This window comes from Scyliorhinus torazame, chromosome 7, assembly GCF_047496885.1.
Source record: "Scyliorhinus torazame isolate Kashiwa2021f chromosome 7, sScyTor2.1, whole genome shotgun sequence".
NCBI lineage: Eukaryota > Metazoa > Chordata > Chondrichthyes > Carcharhiniformes > Scyliorhinidae > Scyliorhinus > Scyliorhinus torazame.
In genome coordinates, this window is record NC_092713.1 from 117,892,975 (window position 1) to 117,915,011 (window position 22,037).

At 49.5% G+C, this 22,037-nt stretch overlaps 1 protein-coding gene and 1 pseudogene across 1 annotated transcript in view; both read left to right on the forward strand.

Moving 5' to 3' along the window:
• dph5 (diphthamide biosynthesis 5) overlaps positions 1 to 22,037 on the forward strand; it is a 139,255-nt gene that overhangs the window by 29,071 nt on the left and 88,147 nt on the right. The gene's annotated exons all lie outside the window — the stretch shown is intronic.
• LOC140427219 (nuclear cap-binding protein subunit 2-like) lies at positions 1,079 to 4,154 on the forward strand (annotated as a pseudogene).

The following is a 22,037-nucleotide window of genomic DNA, read 5'->3' on the forward strand; positions in this document are numbered from 1 at the left end:
TTGTACAGAGTGAAATTGAAAGTTAAGGGATTTAACGGCCTCTGTACTTCAGGTTTGGGGATTTTCTGTTTGTGTGTTCTATAGCTTCCAAAATGTTTTGATTTGGTCTCTTAAATTTGTTTCCAATGCTTTTGCAGAACAGAAAAAATGCAGGCTGGCAAGTACTTAAAACTCCAGCCTACATATCTAGTCACTGCAGAGCAAAAGTAAACTGATCAAGAAGAATGTTGATTATGTTAAATCAAAAAGATATATATCTCGAGCATGACAGACTGAAACTATACAGCGATGTGGTCAGACCACACCCAAGAATATGTGTCTGATTTAGTCACTAAGGCACAGGAGGCATGCTCAAGCTTCAGACTCGATGCAGGAGAGAGCCGTGAGGCAAAAAGACCCTTGTTACCATGGGATTAAATTATAAAGAAAGTCTGGAAAAATTGAACTTTTCATCCATGAAATGAAGTGTTTGAGAGTGGATGTACTAAAGCTATAGAAAAGGTTAATCTGGCACAAAACTGGATGTTTTGGTAGGATAGTGGAGGTAAAAACTTTGGAAGTCATTTAAGAGACATTTGGAAGCTGTGATCCGGGGTTTATTGTTTCCTTAGAAGAACAACCGAATGGGGAAAATGTCGAAAATGTCTTCTTCATATCCTGAATCAGTGGTTCTCAACTGGGGCCAGTAGAGTGGTCCACAAAAATAATGTAAAAGTGCTTATACCAAGCAGGCGAGCTATAGGTAGGCAACCACTCGAGCATCGTGGTCATGGCTTGGATCTTATCTTGCTTCCTCCTGGTTGTTTGCTACTTCTTAAGGCAGAGTTTTTCAAACTGCGGGTCATGACCCGCAGGTGGGCCGCGATGGGGTGTCAGGAGGGTTCCGGAACAATCGGTTGCGGTGTTACCGATCGGGGGAAAAGCGCCCAATAGCTGCAACCGGCTTTTAAGACTGCCGGCCTCAACCGGCTTTTAAGTTTGAGAATGCTGGTCGCGAGAGATTGGTTTCCAGTCACGTGCAAATGATTTCCTTGCTCCGGTTGCTGAACGCCACAGTTCTCCTCTCCTCTCCGGCACCATGTCTATGGTGCTGAACGGCCTCAATAGTGACTCTCACATGGAGCTGAACCAACACAAAGACCAGCACTTTCTTTTTTTTTAATAAACATTTTATTGAGGTATTTTTGGTATAGTAACAACAACAAAATAAACAATATACATGAAACCATAAACATAGTGCAAAAGCCATTTACCTTTCGTACAGGTCCCACCCTCATTGACCCATACTCTAATTAAACTACTCTTTCCCCCCCAATCTGCTGACGAGTAATTTTCCACAACGAAGTCGACGAACGGTTGCCACCTCCGGGAGAATCCTAACAGTGACCCTCTCAAGGTAAACTTGATTTTCTCCAAACAGAGAAAGCTAGCCATGCGGACATCCAATAGCCAGGTCTCCAACTTCGGGGACTTTGAGTCCCTCCATGCTAATAGTATCCGTCTCCGGGCTACCAGGGAAGCAAAGACCAGAACATCCGCCTCTTTCTCCTCCTGGATTCCCGGGTCTTCTGACACCCTGAAAATCGCTACCTCTGGACTCAGCGCCACCTTGGACATGACATCTGCAAACCCTGCAAAAATCCCCTAAGCTTTGGACATGTCCAAAACATGTGGACATGGTTCGCCGGTCCTCCCGCACATTTTGCGCACCTGTCCTCCACCCCAAAGAATCTGCTCATCCGGGCAACTGTCATGTGAGCCCAGTGAACAACCTTAAATTGTATCAGGCTGAGCCTGGCACATGTTGCGGATGTGTTGACTCTACCCAACGCGTCCGCCCATAGACCATCCTCTATCTCTCCTCCCAGCTCCTCCTCCCACTTGCGCTTCAGCTCCTCGGTCTGCGTCTCCTCCGACCCCATAAGCTCCTTATAGATGTCCGAGACGCTCACTTCTCCGACCCACCCTCTGGAAACTGCCCTGTCCTGAATTCCCCTTGGTGGTAGGAGCGGGAAGGTTGACAACTGTTTACAAAGGAAGTCCCGCACCTGCAGATATCTGAATTTATTTCCCCTCACCAACCCAAACTTCTCCTCCAAAGCCCTCATACTCGGAAAGCTCCCCTCTATGAACATATCTCCCATCCTCTCTATCCCCGCTCTCCGCCATAACCGGAACCCCCCGTCCATACTCCCCGAGGCAAACCAGTGATTATCACAGATTGGGGCCCAGACCGATGCTCCCACTGCTCCCACATGCCTCCTCCACTGGCCCCAAACTCTCAGGGCCGCCACCACCGCTGGACTAGTAGAGTACCGTGCCGGCGGGAACGTCAGAGGCGCAGTTACCACGCTCCAGACTGGTGCCCTTACATGAAGCCACCTCCATACGCACCCAAGCCGACCCCTCCCCCACCATTCACTTCCTGATCATGGCTATATTAGCCGCCCAGTAATAGTTGCTAAAATTTGGCAGCGCCAGCCCGCCCTCACCCCGACTCCGCTCAAACATTACCTTCCTTACTCGCGGGGTCTTGCCCGTCCAGACGAAGCCCGTGATCACTCTGTTGACCCGCTTAAAAAAGGACCGCAGAATAAAGATGGGGAGACACTGAAATACAAATAGGAATCTCGGGAGAACCGTCACCGTCACCGTTTGCACACTCCCAGCCAGAGACAACGGAAGCGCGTCCCATCTCCGAAAATCGTCCTTCATTTGGTCCACTAGCCGGGCCAGATTCAATTTATGCAGCCGGTCCCATTCCGCGCCACTTGGATGCCTCAATACCTAAAGCTTCCCTCTACTAACCTAAACGGCAGCACTCCCAGTCGCCTCTCCTGTCTCCTCGCCTGGACCACAAACATCTCACTCTTTCCCATATTAAGCTTATACCCCGAAAACCGGCCAAATTCCCCTAGATTTCTTCCATCCCCTCTATTGGGTCCGAAACGTACAGAAGCAGGTCATCTGCAAAGAGCAAAACCCTGTGCTCCACCAACTACCGGACCAGTCCTCTCCAGCCCCTCGAGGCTCTCCGAGCAATTGCCAACGGCTCTATAGCCAGCGCAAACAACAGTGGGGAGGGGGGCATTCCTGTCTCGTCCCCCGGTGCAGTCTACACTATAGGATGTTGTCCTATTCATTCGTACACTTGCCACAGGAGCCTGATACAGTAACCTGACCCAGTCACTAAAGCCCCGCCTGAATCGAAACCGTCCTCGTATCTCCCACAGATAATCCCATTCTACCCGATCAAAAGCCTTTTCTGCATCCATTGCGATGACTACCTCCACCTCCCTACCTTCCGGCATCATGATCACATTTAACAGCCTTCTTACCAACTGCCTGCCCTTAACAAACCCTGTCTGGTCCTCCCCAATAACGTCCGGAACACAATCCTTGATCCTGGAGGACATGATTTTGGCCAGCAACTTGAGATTGGCCTGTAGGACCCACACAACTCTGGGTTCTTGTCCCGCTTAAGAATCAGCGAAATCGTGGCCTGTGACATCGTCGGGGGCAGCACCCCTCTTTCCCTTGTCTCATTGAACATCCTCAACAACACTGGCCCCAATATCCCCGAGAACATTTTATAAAACTCCACTGGGTACCCGTCCGGACCCGGGGCCTTACCCGCCAGCATGGCCTTCAAGCCCTCCACTATCTCTTCCAGCCCAATTGGGGCCCCCAGCCCTTCTACCCCCTCCCCGTCCACCTTTGCAGAGACTAGCACTTTCAGGGAAGCCAATATGCGCAGGATAAATTCCTGAGATACAGCTGCATTCTCTATGTTGGGAATCAGCCGTTTTACATTACCAAGGAACAGATCTATGAACTCTTCTCAAAAAGCAATGATGTTAAGCAAATCATCATGGGTTTGGACAAGATCAGGAAAACTTCCCGCGGATTCTATTTTGTGGAATATTACACATGGTGATGCTGAACAGTGCATGAGATTTATTAATGGAACACGCTTGGATGATTGATTGAACATATTGGGATACTGGCTTCAAATAAGGCAGATAGTTTTTGGGCGAGGGAAATCTGGCGGTCAGGTACGTGATAAACATAGGACAGTTTATGACACTGGCAGAGTTGGATTTGGAAGACTGGTCCAGACGCAGACAGTCCCAGAACCATGACAGAAATTATAGATTTTCACTGACTACATTTGAGATCATGAAGTTAGAACCTTGATAGAAACCTGGGATTGAAGAATACAGCTGACACGTTATTGCGTATAGCTTTGTGCTGTTCATTCTTTCATCGGCCCTTTTAACTCTTTTTAATAATTTCAAAACAGACGCACCCAGTTTCTGAGGTGCAATCATGGGGCATGATTGTATGCCCACTCTGCGCCCGAAAGGCATCTCGCCGTGTCGCAGTGTGGCCGATAGCCGGGAGACCCCGCTCCCGGAATCTAACCAGTTTGCAACGCTTCGCGAGATCTAATGCTATCTCGTGAGACATTGTCATGTAGATCCTGCCCATTGTGGCCGGGCCCACGTTTTAGCAAATATACAGCTAGCCTCACTGTAATATGCAGATTCCCGAGGTACCCGAGGCACGGGATCTGTCTCCTTCGCCTCAGGGGCCTCGGGCAAGTGCCGATCAGTACTGGTCTCCACGAACAGGGACCAGATAGAACAGCACTCATGGGGGTCTCCCAGGGGATTGGAGGCCTCTAGGTGCATGCTCTTTGGGCAGAGTTGTACCCTGGCACTGCTTGTGCCACCTGGGCACCCTGGCACTGCCAGCATAGCACTGCCACGGTGCCCAGGTGGCACTGCCAGCTGGCAGGGGCACTGCTAACCTGGCACTGCCAAGGTGCCAGGCTGGCATTTTATGCACAGTGGCTATCGAGCCAGGGGTGCCCTGCACAGGTGTTGCAGGAGGTTGGGGGAGGTTGGGAACCCTCACAAAGTGTGTTAGGGCTGGTGGGGGGAGGGTCGGGGATTGCTTCATGGGCTCCAGAGATCGGGACACCTGACGTCCCGATCTCTCACTACACTGAGGAGTTCTGGCAAGTGGAGTTCCTCAGTGCATAAAACGGGGCTTTGTACGGCCTCAGCCTTCATCAGGTGAGCTGCACTCTGAAAGCTAGTGATTTGAAACAAACCTGTTGGACTTTAACCTGGTGTTGAAAGACGTCTTACTGTGCCCACCCCAGTCCAACGCCAGCATCTCCACATCCTGATTCTCTTCATCATTGAGTGCCGTACATGATTGGTGCTGCACCAATGTTGTTTATGGGTTAGGCCAAAACAGGAAGTTTTCATTATAAGTTCTCAAACCAATCGTTTCATAACATATGAGGGATGAGAATGACATCAGGGTTTCTTCATGTTCCCTGCCATGCTTATTTAATAATTTAGCAACTCTGGACACAGCTATAGGCAGACAAGTTAATAAACTAATCGGCTGCAATGCCACATACAAAATAAAAACATAAGAAGAGGAGGCCGTTCAGCTCCTCAAGCCTGTTTCTCTACTCAATTAGAACATGGCTGATCTTTTTTTAAAAATTTCTTTTCAAATTTTTCCAATTAAGGGGCAATTTATCGTGGCCAATCCACCTATGCTGCACATCTTTGGGTTGTGGGGGGTTAGACCCACATAGACACGGGGAGAATGTGAAAACTTCACATGGACAGTGACCCGGGGCTGGGATTGAACCTGGGACCTCGGCGCCGTGAGGCAGCAGTATTAACCACTGCGCCACCGTGCTGTCCCACTGATCTGTTTCTTAACGCCATTTACCCACCTTGGGTTCCATATCTCATAATACCCTTGCCCATCAAAAAATAAATCTCAGTAGCGTTCCGGTTGCGGCTATGCAGAGCTAAGTTGCACGTTCGGCAGCTCCCGCTAGAAACAGACTTTTGGGCTCTTTTTAGAGCCCGTAACGGCGCTTGCTCGACGTTTCCCAGTGTGGGAAGGAGAATGCAACATTCCCCCAATAGTGTATGGCTTGGACCAGGAGTGGGGCGACCAAAAAAGTGGCAGTGAAGCAAAAGAAGGTGCGAGGGAGGAAGACCAAGATGGCGGCAGGTGGAGACCAGGCAGTGTGGATGCAGTGGGCGCAGGAGCAACAGGAGTTTTTTCAGCGCTGCTTTAGGGAGCTGAAAGCGGATCTGCTGGAGCCGATGAAGGCGTCAATCGATAAGCTGCTGGAGACCTAGGCGGCCCAAGGGGCGGCGATCCGGGAGGTCCGGCAAAAGGTTTCTGAGAACGAAGATAAGATCCTAGGCCGAGCGGTGGAGGCGCACAAGGCGCTCCATAAAAAATGGCAGGAGAGGTTCGAGGAGATGGAGAACCGGTCGAGGCAGAAGAATCTGCGGATCCTGGGCCTCCCGGAGGGATTGGAGGAGTCGGACGTGGGGGCCTACGTGGACACCATGTTGAATTCGCTGATGGGAGCGGGGTCCTTCCAGTGGCCCCTGGAGCTGGAGGGGGCCCACCGAGTGCTGGTGAGGAGGCCCAAGCCCAACGAGCCGCTGCGGGCAGTGCTGGTGTGGTTCCACCGGTTTGATTAAATCATCTGCTCATGCTCGTATTCCAAGCATTGTCTGGCATCTTTGAATTTGTCTATATATATGTTTCTGGAACATACCTCTTCATTCACCTGAGGAAGGAGCAGCGCCCTGAAAGCTAGTGACATCGAAACAAACCTGTTGGACTTTAACCTGGTGTTGTAAGACTTCTTACTGTGCTCACCCCAGTCCAACGCCGGCATCTCCACATCATGATTCTCAGGGGGTTTGGGGATTTCTCCGGGTATAAGCTCAATGTGGGGAAGAGCGAGTTGTTCGTTGGGCCCCACACCTCAGGAAGGACATATTGGCACTGGAGCGGTTCCAGCGGAGATTCACACGGATGATCCCAGGAATGGTAGGCCTAACATACGATAAACGTTTGAGGATCCTGGGATTATATTCATTGGCGTTTAGGAGGTTGAGGGGAGATCTAATAGAAACTTACAAGATAATGAATGGCTTAGATAGGGTGGACGTAGGGAAGTTGCTTCCATTAGCAGGGGAGACTAGGACCCGGGGGCACAGCCTTAGAATAAAAGGGAGTCACTTTAGAACAGAGATGAGGAGAAATTTCTTCAGCTAGAGAGTGGTGAGTCTGTGGAATTCATTGCCACAGAGGGCGGTGGAGGCCGGGACGTTGAGTATCTTTAAGACAGAAGTTGATAAATTCTTGATTTCTCGAGGAATTAAGGGCTAGGGAGAGAGAGCGGGTAAATGGAGTTGAAATCAGCGATGATTGAATGGTGGAGTTGGCTCGATGGGCCGAATGGCCTTACTTCCGCTCCTATGTCTTATGGTCTTATGGTTCACCCAGGGGACTAGGAGAGGGGGATTGGTGAGCTCCCACTAAAAAGGGCGGAGAGGAGTTTCAGGTACCTGGGGGTCCAGGTGGCTAGGAGTTGGGGGGCCCTGCATAAGTTTAACTTCACGAGCCTTGTGGAGCAAATGGAGGAGGAGTTTAAGAGGTGGGACGTGCTGCCACTCTCCCTGGCGGGTAGGGTGCAGTCAGTTAAAATGACGGTGCTCCCGAGAATTTTGTTCCTGTTTCAGTGCCTCCCCATCCTGATCCCTACGGCCTTATTCAGGCAGGTTAATAGGAGCATTATGGGGTTTGTGTGGGCGCAGAAGACCCCGAGGGTGAGAAGGGTGTTCCTGGAGTGGTGCAGGGATAGGGGGGGTTGGCGCTGCCCAACCTCTGTGGGTATTATTGGGCCGCCAACATGGCGATGGTGCATAAGTGGGTGATGGAGGGGGATGGGGCGGCATGGAAGAGGCTGGAGATGGCGTCCAGGCACGAGCCTGGAGGTGCTGGTGTCGGCACCGCTGCCGCTTCCTCCAACGAGGTATACCACGAGCCCGGTGGTGGCGGCTACCCTCCAAATTTGGGGACAATGGAGACGTCACAGGGGGGAGATGGGGGCCTCGGTGTGGTCCCCGATTCGGGGGAACCACCGGTTTGTCCCGGGGAGGATGGATGGAGGGTTCCTGAGCTGGCACAGGGCAGGTATTAGAAGGATGGGGGACCTGTTTGTAGACGGGAAGTTCGCGAGCCTGGGTGAGCTGGAGGAGAGGTTCGGGCTCCCCCCGGGGAACACCTTCAAATATATGCAGGTAAGGGCGTTTGTATGGCGGCAGGTGGTGGAGCTCCACTGTTGCCGCCACGCAGGGTCCAGGGCAGGGTGCTGTCAGGGGTGTGGGTTGGAGAGGGGAGGATCTCGGCAACGTATCAGGTGATGCAGGAGGAGGAGGAGGCCTCGGTGGAGGAGCTAAAGAGTAAGTTGGGTGAGGAGATTGATATGGGGACGTGGGCGGATGCCCTGGGGAGAGTGAACTCTTCATCCTCTTGCGCGAGGCTCAGCCTCATACTATTTAAGGTGCTGCATAGGGCTCACATGACCAGGGCAATGATAAGCCGGTTCTTTGGGTGCGAGGACAGGTGTGTTAGGTGCTCAGGGAGCCCAGCAAATCACACCCACATGTTCTGGGCGTGCCCAGCGCTGGAGGACTTTTGGAAGGGTGTAGCGAGGACGGTGTCGAGGGTGGTAGGTTCCAGGGTCAAGCCGGGTTGGGGGCTCGCAATACTTGGGGTGGCAGAGAAGCCGGGAGTGCAGGAGGCGAAAGAGGCTGGAATTCTGGTCTTTGCGTCCCTGGTAGCACAGCGAAGGATTCTTCTTCAGTGCAAGGATGCGAGGCCCCCAAGCGTGGAATCCTGGATCAACGATATGGCAGGGTTTATTAAATTAGAGAGGGTGAAATTTGCCTTAAGGGGATCGGTGCAAGGGTTCTTCAGGCGGTGTCAGCCATTCCTAGACTTCCTGGCAGAACGTTAGAAGATGGTTAGCAGCAGCAACCGGGGGGGGGGGGGGGGGGGTTGTTCTTTTCTTTCTGTATTTTGTTGGTGATATTTTGTGAAGATTTGAATAAAAATTATTTAAAAAATAAATAAATAGATCTCAGATTTGAAATGTTCAACAGCTTTTAGGGGAAGAAAGTCCAAATGAATGAAATGAAATGAATGAAAATGAAAATCGCTTATTGTCACAAGTCGGCTTCAAATGAAGTTACTGTGAAAAGCCCCTAGTCGCCACATTCCGGCGCCTGTTCGGGGAGGCTGTTACGGGAATTGAGCCGTGCTGCTGGCCTGCCTTGGTCTACTTTAAAAGCCAGCGATTTAGCCCTGTGCTAAACAGACCCTTTCATTACCCTTTGCATGAATCAGCGCTTCGCCCCTGAACAGTGAACTAATTATGTAGTTTTTTAAACTTCTCTTTAATTTTATTCATAGTTCCTGGCCTGGGGCAGAGAGTGGTCGTCAAACCGGAAATTCAGACCGGCGCCACTCCCGTGATTCTCCGGTCTCCCCGCAATTCTCCACGCAAAACTGGCCAAGTTCCTGACGGTGTGGTTCTAACCACCTATCGGCCGTCGGGTGGCGGCTGTGGACTCAGTCTGTTCTCGGGGAGGCCTACATTTTTGGTACAGCTCCGTGGTCCAAGTCCGCCATGTTGCATGGGGCGGCCGCTGCAGGCCGTCACCGTGCGCATGCGCGGACCTCCGACCGGAAGCACGGGACCCCGTATCCGCAGCCAGAGCTGCGAGAACCGCTCCTGGGCCCTGCCAGCCCCCTGCAGATGGGAGAATCACTCAGGACTTTCTTAAGGAAAGTCCAGAGTGAAACGCCGCTGTTTTTACGCAGGCGTGGGGACATGGCCCCATTACTGGAGAATCCAGCCAGCTTTATTTCTTAAATCCAGAGGCTTTGATTCCGTACAGAGTTAACATGAAGTGTAATTTTGTTATATAATGCACTCATCCTATTAAAAGATCCAAAGCACTTTATGCACAATTAATTTCTTTGAAGTATAATGGCCGGAATTCTCCGATCCCGTGGCCAAGTTCTGACGCCGGCGTGAAAGCGGCACGAGCCACTCCGGCGTCAACGGGTCTCCAGGCCCAGGTATTCATCCCTTCCTAGCCGGAGTGGTGTCCACTGCTCCGGAGCTCGAAAGCCGGCACGCCACGGCCGGCGCGGGTCTGCGCATGCGTGCCACGGCCACGCGAGTCCACCCCCCCCCCCCCCCCCCCCCCCCAGGACGGCCCCCGCAGCCAGAACTCTGAGGTCCCGCCGGGTAGGACCATACGTAATCTATGCCGGTGGGTCTCGGCTGAACTTGGCGGGCACTCAGCCCGTCGAGGCGCGGAAAATCATCATGGGGGTGCGCGCTTTCATCGGCCCCCCAACTGACACGGCGGCGGCGAGGAACGGCGCCGGAGAATCGACGGCCCAGCGTTGTAGAGGGGTGGCGTGATTCTCGCACCACCCCACCCCCACCAATTCTCCGACCCGCCGTGGGATCAAAGAATCCCGGCCAATGACTTTTACTGCATTGGGAAACATGGTGGCTATTCTTCACTTGCACTAGGAACTGTTTTGCTGACATTAGGTGAGGATGACATGTTGGCCAGGAAACCATAACTCCTTGGCTTGTTTGACAAGTCAGAAAATTTATGCTAATGTAATAACTAAACACAAGTAAAATGTCACAGGGTTTAGAATCTTAAGTTCAACTTCATATTTCAGTGGGCACAATGAACAATGTATAAATTAATTGCAACGACTGTAACTCTATGAACATTATTTGCTTCACAGTAACTTTAGGTACTTGTGGTTAGTACCATCCTCACCCCGTCACTTTATAAATTTAGGTGCAATCCCGCCTGCCACTGTTCCCTTCCCCATTCTTGCTTTGGTTATTTTGGTAACATTGTAAAATAGTAAACTTCGGTAAGTTGCTTAAACAAAAAAGAAAGACACACATTTATAGAGCGCCTTTCATGACTTTAGGACGTTACAAAGAGCTTTACAGCCAACAAAGTACCTTTGAGGTGTGGCCACTGTTGTCATTTAGGAAATGTAACAGCCAATTGACAAACAACAAGGTCCCACAAAACAGTAATATGATAATGGCCAGATAATCTGTCTTTGTGATGTTGATGGGGGGATAAATATTAATCTTGACACAAGGAAGAACTCCCCTGTTTGAATAGTGCCATAAGATTTTCTGCATCCACCTTTCTCTCCCTCAGTACTATGCTGGAAAATCAGACTAGATTTTGTGCTGAGTTCCTGGCGAGGGGCTTGAACCCACAACCTTAAGGCTCAGATATGAGAGAGCTACCACTGAGCCACGGCTAATATTAAAACTGTGATGATGCTGCTTATTTTCTGCACTTGTTATCTGGTTTTGGTCCACAACTGGTTTGATACCACTTCCCACTGTTGGAGACTAGCCAATAATTTGGAATCTTCAAAAGGGATGTTTGACAACTATAATGCTGAGCACAGGGTCTTGCTGGAAATAGCCCACAGAGAATAATTTGTTCTGTTACAATAAATGCAACAATACCACAGGTCAAACATCTACAATATAGAAAGAGCTATTTTGTCACCGAATGCATTGTGGTTCACAGTGACCAATAACCTACTGAAATTACTTTTTTGGTACACAGCAGTAACCACACAAGGAAAGAAAAGTCTGTTCCACTTTCATGGTTAATATTATGGGCTCTGCTGTCAGTGTGAAGTTCCTGTTCTTTAATTTTACCTTAGCTGTGTTTGTAAAACACATCTGTTTCACTTCACTGCATTATAAACAGCTGTAGCCTCTTTGTGGTAACCAGTACGATTATTTATATAGTTTGACGTGTTGAACTACGTACATAGTATTATGGTGTTTACAGTCAGTACAGCGACATTCTACTATAGCTGACCTTTGCCCTGTTTAATCCCTGATGAGAGCTAAACTTTTCTAGGATGTATTGGGAGACTTTGCATTTCACTGTTGAGCCTTCCCATGTATATGTTTTTGTAAAATAATAGGTTTTGTTCTCTCCTATCAAGTTCTGTGCAGTCTTAAATCCCTGTATAAAAAAGTAATTTGTTGTAAATGGTACTGTTTGAGGCTGATTATTAGGGCAGTGTAGAGCACTTGCCCCTGTAATAGAGAGTTTTGCACAAATAAACATTGTCCAACTGAAACAGCAGTTTTTCCAAAAGAAAATTAAAATCAAAATCCGGTAGAAATTATTTCGCAAGACTGAAGTAATAATCTGTTTCTGGTTCTATTAATTTCATGTTCACACTTTAAATGGTCCTTGAGTAATGTGCATAAATTAATTTTTCTCCTAATGATGTTTACTAAGAGCATGGCTAACATTTGCAAATGAGCAAAAAGTAGTTTTCAGGCAGCTAAAAGCAAAATTCTTTGGATGCTGGAGATCTGAAATAAAAATAGAACGTGCTGGGAAAACTCAGCACGTCTGGCAGAATTTGTGGAGAGAGAAACAGAGTAAGTGTTTCAAGCCTGAAATGACTCTGGAAGTTCCACTTTTCTTATTTTAGTTTATCAGAGGGCACTGTTCCAATCTCTCTGAGAAAAGGACTTATATTTATATGTCTGCACGATTTGGAGGAATCGCAATCGGCCCAGAGCACATGACATCAGTGTTCGAAGCACGTGACCTTGGGTAGGGTGCTCTTTCCAAGAGCCGGTGCAGACTCGATGGGCCGAATGGCCTCCTTCTGCACAGTAAATTCTATGATTTGGTATATTTTATAAAGGACGGACCAAACCACGAGTTTTGGTGCATGACCTTTATGAAAAGTGTGCTTTGTAACACTAGGTGAAAGCCTCAAAATAATTTACAGCTATATAACAATGTAAATAAATTTAATGAAACCTCAGATCACTCAGCTTCTAATATTTTCAAAATGCAATGGTCGAATCCCATCATCTTCATTTTCAAATTTTCAAACATGCAGGACCAGAAAGTGATCAATGCTGCATATGCTTTAGAAGTACAGAAAACAATAGGCTTTTAAGTGTCCAATATCGCAGGCGGGTTGCACATAGACATTCCTTAGCAGAAATGAACAATCACTATATTGGTAAAAGGTGCTGTATACGTGGCTGTATCCAAAACTGATCCTTTGCATAAACAAATTAGGAGCCCAATGCTTAGGGGCTGGTTTAGCACAGGGTTAAATCGTTGGCTTTGAAAGCAGACCAAGGCAGGCCAGCAGCACGGTTCAATTCCCGTACCAGCCTCCCCGAACAGGCGGCGGAATGTGGCGACTAGGGGCTTTTCACAGGAACTCAATAAGTGATTTTCATTTAATTTCATTTCAATGCCTATTCAAGGCTGACTTTGCAAAATGTATATTTCCCCTGATTGTAGCCCAAAGCCAGTTCACCAGAAAGTTGCGGGGACCCATTTTTGCCAACCGTCGGGACCCACGCCAGCCATCCCTCCCGACCCACGCCGGCCGACTGTCGGGACCCACCATTTTCGCTAGCCTTTAATGTGACAGGTGAGCCTGCTTGGTCCTCACGATCTCACTTGCTTTGTCATTCACTGTTACATTTCTGTATGGGTTATTCATCAGAGGCCCTGGAGTTCACACCACCGCTGCTTTGTCCTGCTGTGGATTCTCCTGAGCCACTCTCTCCAGCAGGTTTAGTTGTGAGATCCTGGCCTGTTTATGTCTCTGGCCCTCTCTTTCTTATTACAAAACGATCCATTTTAAATTTTACAGTCCTGTTGCTTGTTTGCTGCTGACAAAATGGAGGAATCGCAATCGGCCCAGAGCACATGACGTCAGTGTTCGAGGCACGTGACCTGTGTCATAATATACACCAGTATATCATGGCGCAGACACATATTGATGGACACACAGTGGGACCAATCAACACACACAACACCGCAGCCAATCACCAGTTAGAGCACACGCACTATAAAGACAGGGGGCAACAGAGTTCCCGCTCATTCGAGCTGCAGCTAGCTAGTAGGACAGAGCTCACAGCCTGCAGCACAGACATTCACCATGTGCTGAGTGCATCGACTGGTTAGGACAAAGCAAAGGTCTTTAGTTAAAGCTAGTATCGTGTTAACCCACAGTGAGAGTATGTTAAGTAGTTAATGATTCAATAAAATAGTGTTACACTATTTCAAGTGTTGGTGACCTGTATGTGTTCCATGGATCCAGAGGGCCCAACACAACATGATACCAGGAGTTGAGGGATATTAGCACTTCTTAGACCTGCAAGTGATCTGCCTTCCGCCAGCATTCCGTCACCCTGCAACATGGACAACATCTGCCCGCCGCTCCGCATCGCCAGCAACCTAGAGGCCAACTGGAAGATATTCAAACAGCGCATCCAGCTCTTCGAGACCACAGACAGGGAGGACGCCTCGGATACCAGGAAAATTGCTCTCCTCCTCTCCACCTCCAATTCTCTCACCTTTGCGGATGATGAATATAAAACAAAGTTCAAGACGGTCCTCCTCAAGTTTGACACTCACTGCAGTGTAGAGGTGAATGAAAGTTTCGAGCGCTACGTGTTCCAACAGCGTTTTCAGGGTAAGGATGAACCTTTCCAGTCCTTTCTCACTCACCTCCGCATCCTTGCGCAGTCTTGCAGCTACGGGCCCACCTCCGACTCCATGATATGCGACCAGATCGTTTCCAGTGTTCAGTCGGACCCCCTACGACAGCAGCACCTCAAAGTAAAGCAGCTCAACCTAGCGACCGCCATTGAGGCCTGTGTCCTACACAAAAATGCCACAAGTCAGTATTCCCACATCCAAGCGGCTGAAACGGTGCGGCAAGGTCCCCACAAGGTGGAACGGGTCCAAGCAATTGAGCAACTCCAGGGCCTCAGCCTGGATGAGGGCAGCCATTTCGCGCGCTTTTCGTGGACTCCCGCGTTTGTGCGCACCAAACGAGGGGACGGCGACATCGAAGAACGTAAAGCGCAGGCGCGCACCATGCACGACCGCACCACACATTCGCGGTGGCGCAGCGAACATGCTGACGCTACGATGTGTGGCAACTGTGGCTCCGCCCATTTAAAACGGCAATGCCCTGCCAAATCTCGACAATGCCTAAGATGTGGCAGACTTGGCCACTATGCTGCCTTCTGCCGAGCAGCTCAGCCTGCCAATTCATATCGCTTCAGCCAGCCTTGCAGGAATGTCCGGGCAATTCACCCCACGGTCACCGAGTCCAATGCGGACCTCCCACACAGCAGTGACACCGAGGACCCGAAGGCGCCTTTTCAAGTCGGTATCGTGACAAAAAACAGGGTGTCCCCGAAGCAAAGACACCAGCCGCTGTCGGTATACAGCATCGATCCAGACGATGAGTGGTGTGCCACCCTGACGGTCAACCGGTCCCAAATACGATTCCGCCTGGACACTGGTGCCTCCGCCAATCTCATTGCGCGGTCTGACTTCCAAAGCCTTTGTGTCAAACCAGCCATCCTTCCATCAACCTGCCAGCTATTGGATTAGAATGGCAATGCCATTGCTGCCAGCGGCTCGTGCCAACTTGAAGTGACACACAGGTCACGCAAAGCCATCCTTCCTTTTGAAATCGTGGGCTCCTCGAAAGCCTCCCTGCTTGGCGCGCAGGCATGCAAGCTGTTGAACCTAGTTCAGAGAGTTCACTCTCTCTCTCCTGATGACACGTCTGCCTTTCAGGACACTGACTTCAGGGCGCAACTCGACGCCATCATCAACCCGCACCATGACGGCTTTGAGGGCATGGGCACGGTCCCATATACCTACAAGATCTTATTGAAATAGAATGCCACACCTGTGGTGCACGCACCTCGCAGGGTCCCAGCACCCCATAAGGACCGCCTCAAGCAGCAGCTGCAGGACCTCCAGGACCAAGGAGTGATTTCCAGAGTCACGGAACCAACCGACTGGGTCAGTTCCATGGTATGTATGAAAAAGCCTTCCGGCGAATTGAGAATTTGCATTGATCCCAAGGATCTAAATCGCAATATCATGAGGGAGCATTATCAATTCCCAAGCACGAAGAGATCACATGCGAGATGGCTCGCGCCAAGCTCTTCACCAAACTCGACACCTCAAAAGGATTCTGGCAAATCCAGCTCGACAAATCCAGCAGGAAACTGTGTACATTCAATACTCCTTTGACAGATATTGTTACAACAGGATGCCGTTAGGGATCATATCTGCTTCAGAAGTGTTCCATAGGATTATGGAACAAATGATGGAAGGCATTGAAGGTGTTCGTGTCTATGTCGACGACATAATCATTTGGTCCGCCACCCCGCAGGAGCATGTCAGTCGCCTCCAGCGCGTATTCAAACACATACTTGAGCAGGGCCTACGCCTCAACAGGGGCAAATGCTCTTTTGGTCAGACAGAACTCAAGTTCCTCGGGGACTACATCTCCCAGTTGGGTGTGCGGCCGGATGCGGACAAGGTGGCTGCTATCACAGCCATGAAAACGCCAGAGGACAAGAAGGCGGTCCTCCGATTTCTGGGCATGGTCAACATTTTAGGGAAGTTCATCCCTAACCTCGCCTCTCATACCACGGCTCTCAGGAACCTGGTCAGGAAGACGACAGACTTCCAATGGCTTCCTGCCCACGAGCGCGAATGGAGAGGACTCAAAACCAAACTCACCACGGCCCCGGTCTTAGCTTTCTTTGATCCAGCAAAAGAGACCAAAATTTCGACCGATGCCAGCCAATCCGGCATTGGGGCAGTGCTCCTGCATGATGCCTCATCATGGGCCCCCATTGCATTTGCGTCACGTGCCATGACCCCCACGGAACAGCGCTACGCGCAGATAGCAAAGGAGTGCCTGGGCCTTCTGACCGGTGTGGTTAAATTTCACGATTATGTGTATGGACTTCCTCAATTCACCGTCGAGACCGACCATCGCCCACTGGTCAATATAATACAGAATGACTTGAACGACATGACGCCTCGCCTTCAGCGTATTCTTCTCAAGCTCCGGCGATATGACTTCCAGCTGGTATACACCCCAGGCAAAGACCTCATCATTGCTGACGCTCTCTCCAGGGCAGTCAACACTCCATGTGACCCAGCAGGATTTGTCTGCCAGGTTGACGCCCATGTGGCCTTCGTGGCCTCCAATCTACCTGCCACGGATGAACGCCTCATCCAAATTCGCCGCAAGACGGCGGCTGACCTTTGCTACAGCGTGTCATGCGCCACCTAACAGACGGGTGGCTCAAGGGCCAATGTCCCCAGTTCTATAATGTCAGAGATGATCTGGCGGTAGTAGACAGGGTTCTTCTGAAACTGGACCGCATTTGTCATCCCGCATAGCATGCGCCAGCTCGTCCTGGAACAGCTACACGAGGGCCATCTTGGCGTGGAAAAGTGCCGCCGATGGGCCTGAGAGGCAGTGTACTGGCCCGGCATTAATGAAGACATAGCCAACACAGTGCTCAACTGCCCCACTTGTCAGCGCTTCCAGCCGGCCCAACCACGTGAGACCCTGCAGCCCCATGAGTTGGTCACATCACCATGGACCAAGGTGGGCATCGACCTGTTCCACGCGCTGGGTAGAGAGTATGTCCTGATCATGGACTTCTTTTCAAATATTATTGCACAATATCACATTGTCTGCAGTCATCCGTGCCTGTAAGGACACCTTTGCTCGACACGGCATCCCACTCACTATTATGTCGGACAATGGCCCCTCCTTCGCAAGTCAGGAATGGTCCAACTTTGCCAGGCCGTACAATTTTGCACATGTGACATCCAGTCCCCTGTACCATCAATCCAACGGCAAAGCGGAGAAGGGCGTCCACATAGTCAAACGGCTCCTCTGCAAGGCTGCCGATGCTGGGTCCGATTTCTACCTCGCCTTGCTGGCCTATCGCTCCGCCCCACTGTCCACTGGCCTGTCGCCAGCCAAATTGCTCATGGGTCGTACATTGAGGACGACAGTGCCGTCCATCCATGTCCCCGACCTCGACCACGTTCCGGTCCTTCGACGGATGCAGCTGTCTCGTGCACAGCACAAGGCGGCTCATGACTCCCGTGCAGCTGATCTCCCTGCTCTGGCTCCAGATGACAACGTCCGCATCCATCTTCCGGATGGTGGCTGGTCTGCAACCGCTGTTGTCCTTCGGCAGGTGGCCCCCCACTCGTTCCTGGTTCGTCTATCGGATGGCTCCATTCTGTGCCGCAATTGACGCGCCCTTCATCTCGTTCTACGCTCTCAACGTGATCCTCCGCTGTCACCTCGCCCTCCTGCTGCCCCTGCCATGGACTATGCAGAGATCCCGGTCACTCTGCATCCTCCTCACTCTGACGCAGTCCAGCCCGCTCCTCAGCCGGCAGCTCCCGACCCACCCTTAAGGCAGTCAACCAGAATTCGTTGCCCACCTCAGAGACTTAATTTGTGAACTTTGTGGACTTATAGACTTTCTGAATTGTTCTGTTCTTCCGTTTGATCGTTTACATGGTTTGTATATAGTGTTCATCTCGTTATTCTTGTTGCATACTGTTTTTCTGCACCCGGCACCTTCCCATGTAAATAGCTTAGTTCTCATGTACATAGTCCTGTAAATATGTCTTTCGCACACACGTAGTCAGGGACATCCTCACCATACACTATTTATTGCCACACATGTACATTCTTTTATAAAAGGGGGGGATGTCATAATATACATCAGTATATCATGGTGCAGACACACACTGATGGACACATAGTGGGACCAATCAACACACACAACACCGCAGCCAATCACCAGTTAGAGCACACGCACTATAAAGACAGGGGGCATCAGAGTTGCCGCTCATTCGAGTTGCAGCTAGATAGTGGGACAGAGCTCACAGCGTGCAGCACAGACATTCACCATGTGCTGAGTGCATCGACTGGTTAGGTGAAGGCAAAGGTCTTTAGTTAAAGCTAGTATCGTGTTAACCCACAGTGAGAGTATGTTAAACAGTTAATGATTCAGTAAAATAGTGTTGCACTATTTCAAGTGTTGGTGACCTGTCTGTGTTCTACGAATCCAGAGCGCCCAACACAACAACCTGTTCCCTGCCTTACTTCAGGCAGGAAGACTGATTTAAAAGTCTTCTCCCGAGTCATGGTGCTGATGTCAGGAGGAGGCGGTGCTTCTTGCTGGGCTCCGGGCATACGCACTGATGAGCGGGCACGCATGCGCAGTGCGCCCACAGTTTTAAAGCTTGTCGCGGCAGTCATTTTTAAAAGCCGGCTGCTGCAGCCGTTGCGCATTAATTCGCATGTTATCGGAAATGCCGTGATGGATGGCTCTGCGACTCTCCCGACACCTGCCCACGACCCACCCGCGGGTTGCAGCCCCAACTTTGAAAATGACTGACCTAGGGCTGTTACCTCTGATTCAGAGTGACATGCATTGCAATTTGTACAAGACTAACATATGTTCCAGACTCCCTTATTGCTGTTGTGAAAACGGTTTTATCTGGCTTTTGGCCCTGTTCCCAGTTAAAACCATTGGAAAATAGAGGATACCATCTCACTAATGTATTGGAACTCAACACCATTGTTTTAAATTGTGTAATTTAGTTTGGATTGCTAAATAATATAAATGTATTAACACAATCAGAGCCTCCTAAAGATGAGGAAATGAATTTCTAACAGTGAACATTTTAATTTTTTCTTCTATCATAACAGGAAACATCTTTACTGCCTTTTCTTGAAGTTGGTGTTCTGTCTGGTATGGGTATGCACCAGATAATACAAGTTAATTTATGGCAGAGGATGCTGAATTTTATCTGTTAGAATTTTAATTTTGGGAAAACTTTTTTCATAATTGTTGTGACTGCTTTTGCTTAGGATTTATTTTGTTAGGGCAGCACGGTAGCACAGTGGTTAGCACTGTTGCTTCACAGCACCAGGATCCCAGGTTCGATTCCCGGCTTGGGTCACTGTCTGTGCGGAGTTTGCACGTTCTCCCTGTGTCTGCGTGGGTTTCCTCCGGGGGTCCGGTTTCCTCCCACAAGTTCCGAAAGACGTGCTGTTAGGTGAATTGGACATTCTGAATTCTCTCTCAGTGTACCTGAACAGGCTCCGGAATGTGGTGACTGGGAGCTTTTCACAGGAACTTCATTGCAGTGTTAATGTAAGCCTACTTGTGACAATAAAAAAAAAATTTTTAAATTAAAAATCACAACTGGTCTCTCCTTATCTTCCATTTCCTTAATTAGTCATCTCATCTATAATACTTACTGTTTAACTGTTTTGAAGATTAGAGGAAACAAAATCTCTGCACTGAAACAAATTATAACGTTTGTTTCAAGAATATATTCATAGATTACAGTGGAGAGCACAGGGTATGCTGTGCACAAATAGTAACGCTCATTACCAATTGAAAATGATTGTACTCCTGTTCGAAAAGAACAAAGAGAAAAAGAACGTGCAGTGGGACAGTGCCTTTCGCTTTGAACATGTCACCATGTTCTTTTGTAGACAAACCCAGCAGCCATTCTATGTACAGCAACATCCTCAAGCAATGAGATAAATGATCAGTTAGTCTGTTTTAATGGCGTTGGTTGAGGAGTATATGGGCTGGGATTCTCCGAGCCTCCACGCTCGGCGCGCGGGCAGAGAATGGGCGTCAGACCCACGATTTTCTGGGGGCAGGAGAATCACCGGCAATCGCGGTCGACGCCCGTTTGGGGGCCATTGAAAGAGGCCCCCGCGGCGATTCTCCACCGGCAACTTGCCGAGTTCCCGCCTGCGTGGTTCACTCATGGTTCCACCCGGCGGGAGCTCGGAATGGTGGCTGCGGACTCAGCCCGCGGCCGCTCTGGTGGGGGGATCCGTCACCGGCGGGGGCCTCCAGGAAGGCCAGGCTCGCGATTGGGGTCACCGATCGGTGGGAGAGCACGATCTTGTGGTGGGGGGGAGCCTATATTGTCGGGGCTGGACTGCGGTGTGGGTCCGCAATGTTGCGCGGGGCTGCCACGCGCATGCGCGGACCCCCGGCCAGAGTGCAGGGCCCTGTATTGGCACTCGGAGCTGCAAGGATTACTCCGGGGATCCTGCTAGCCCCCTGCAAAACGGAGAATCACTCTGGACTTTCTCTCGGAAAGTCCAGAGAGATTTGCGCCCATTTTCCCGCGGGCGTGAGGACATAGCCCCATTATCAGAGAATTCCGCCCCCGTTATCTGCAATACTCCTGCTTCCCTTCAGAATGTGTCATGGGGTCTTCTGCATTCATCTAAATAGGGAGAACAAACAATGGTTTAATGTTTTGTCTGAAAGCCACTGTTTACAACAATGCAGTATTACACTGATATGGAATCCCAGATATGTGCTCAAATCCCTGGATTGAGTTTTAAACCCTTGAACCCCCCCCCGGCCACCTTCCAAATCAGAGGTGAGGTTGTTACCACTCCGCTGACACACCAATAAGATTCAATTATTATTTACATGTTTTAAAATAGTATATAGGTCATGCCTCATTTGGTGAACCCTATCAGCATCTAGAGCAAAGTTCGGGATATCATCCCAATTGTGAGATGTGAACTATACACATGGCTTAGTTTAAAAATACAATTGCTACGAAAGTGCAAGGCTGTTATCCTTGTCTCTTCCAACAGCAGTCATTTTCACAAAGAAAGAAAAATGTAATCTAAACAGTATGTTAAGAACTAAATTATTTTCTCTCATTGAGCCGATCATTCCGTGATTATGGGTGCTCTGCCCATACAGGGATATATTGCTGCCTGTTTAGTTGCCAAATTTAAAACTATTTAGCTGGCAACAGCTATATGTGGACTCATCACAAAAATAAGGCTGTAAATTCATTTTCTAGTGGGAAATACAGTTTTAAATATTTCCCATTTTTAGTGGTATGTTTTCAAACTATTTTCATGAAGGTTGCTGTTTCATTAGATATCCGAAGCAAACTATAGATATCTGGCCTCAGATTAAGGTTTTATATTCACTGAAGTTTGTTGTAGTTTCTCTGTACTTTACTGTCAGTTGCATTAGTTACTCATCGTCTGTTTTTTTTCCCTTAAAGTGAAAAGTTCTGAGGCTCTTTTGCTGCTCCTACTCTGTTTTCTCCATATCAGTGAGATGCCCTTCAATACCTTTCAGTCCTTTGTATATTTTTGATGATGGTACACATTAATCAACTTTCCTC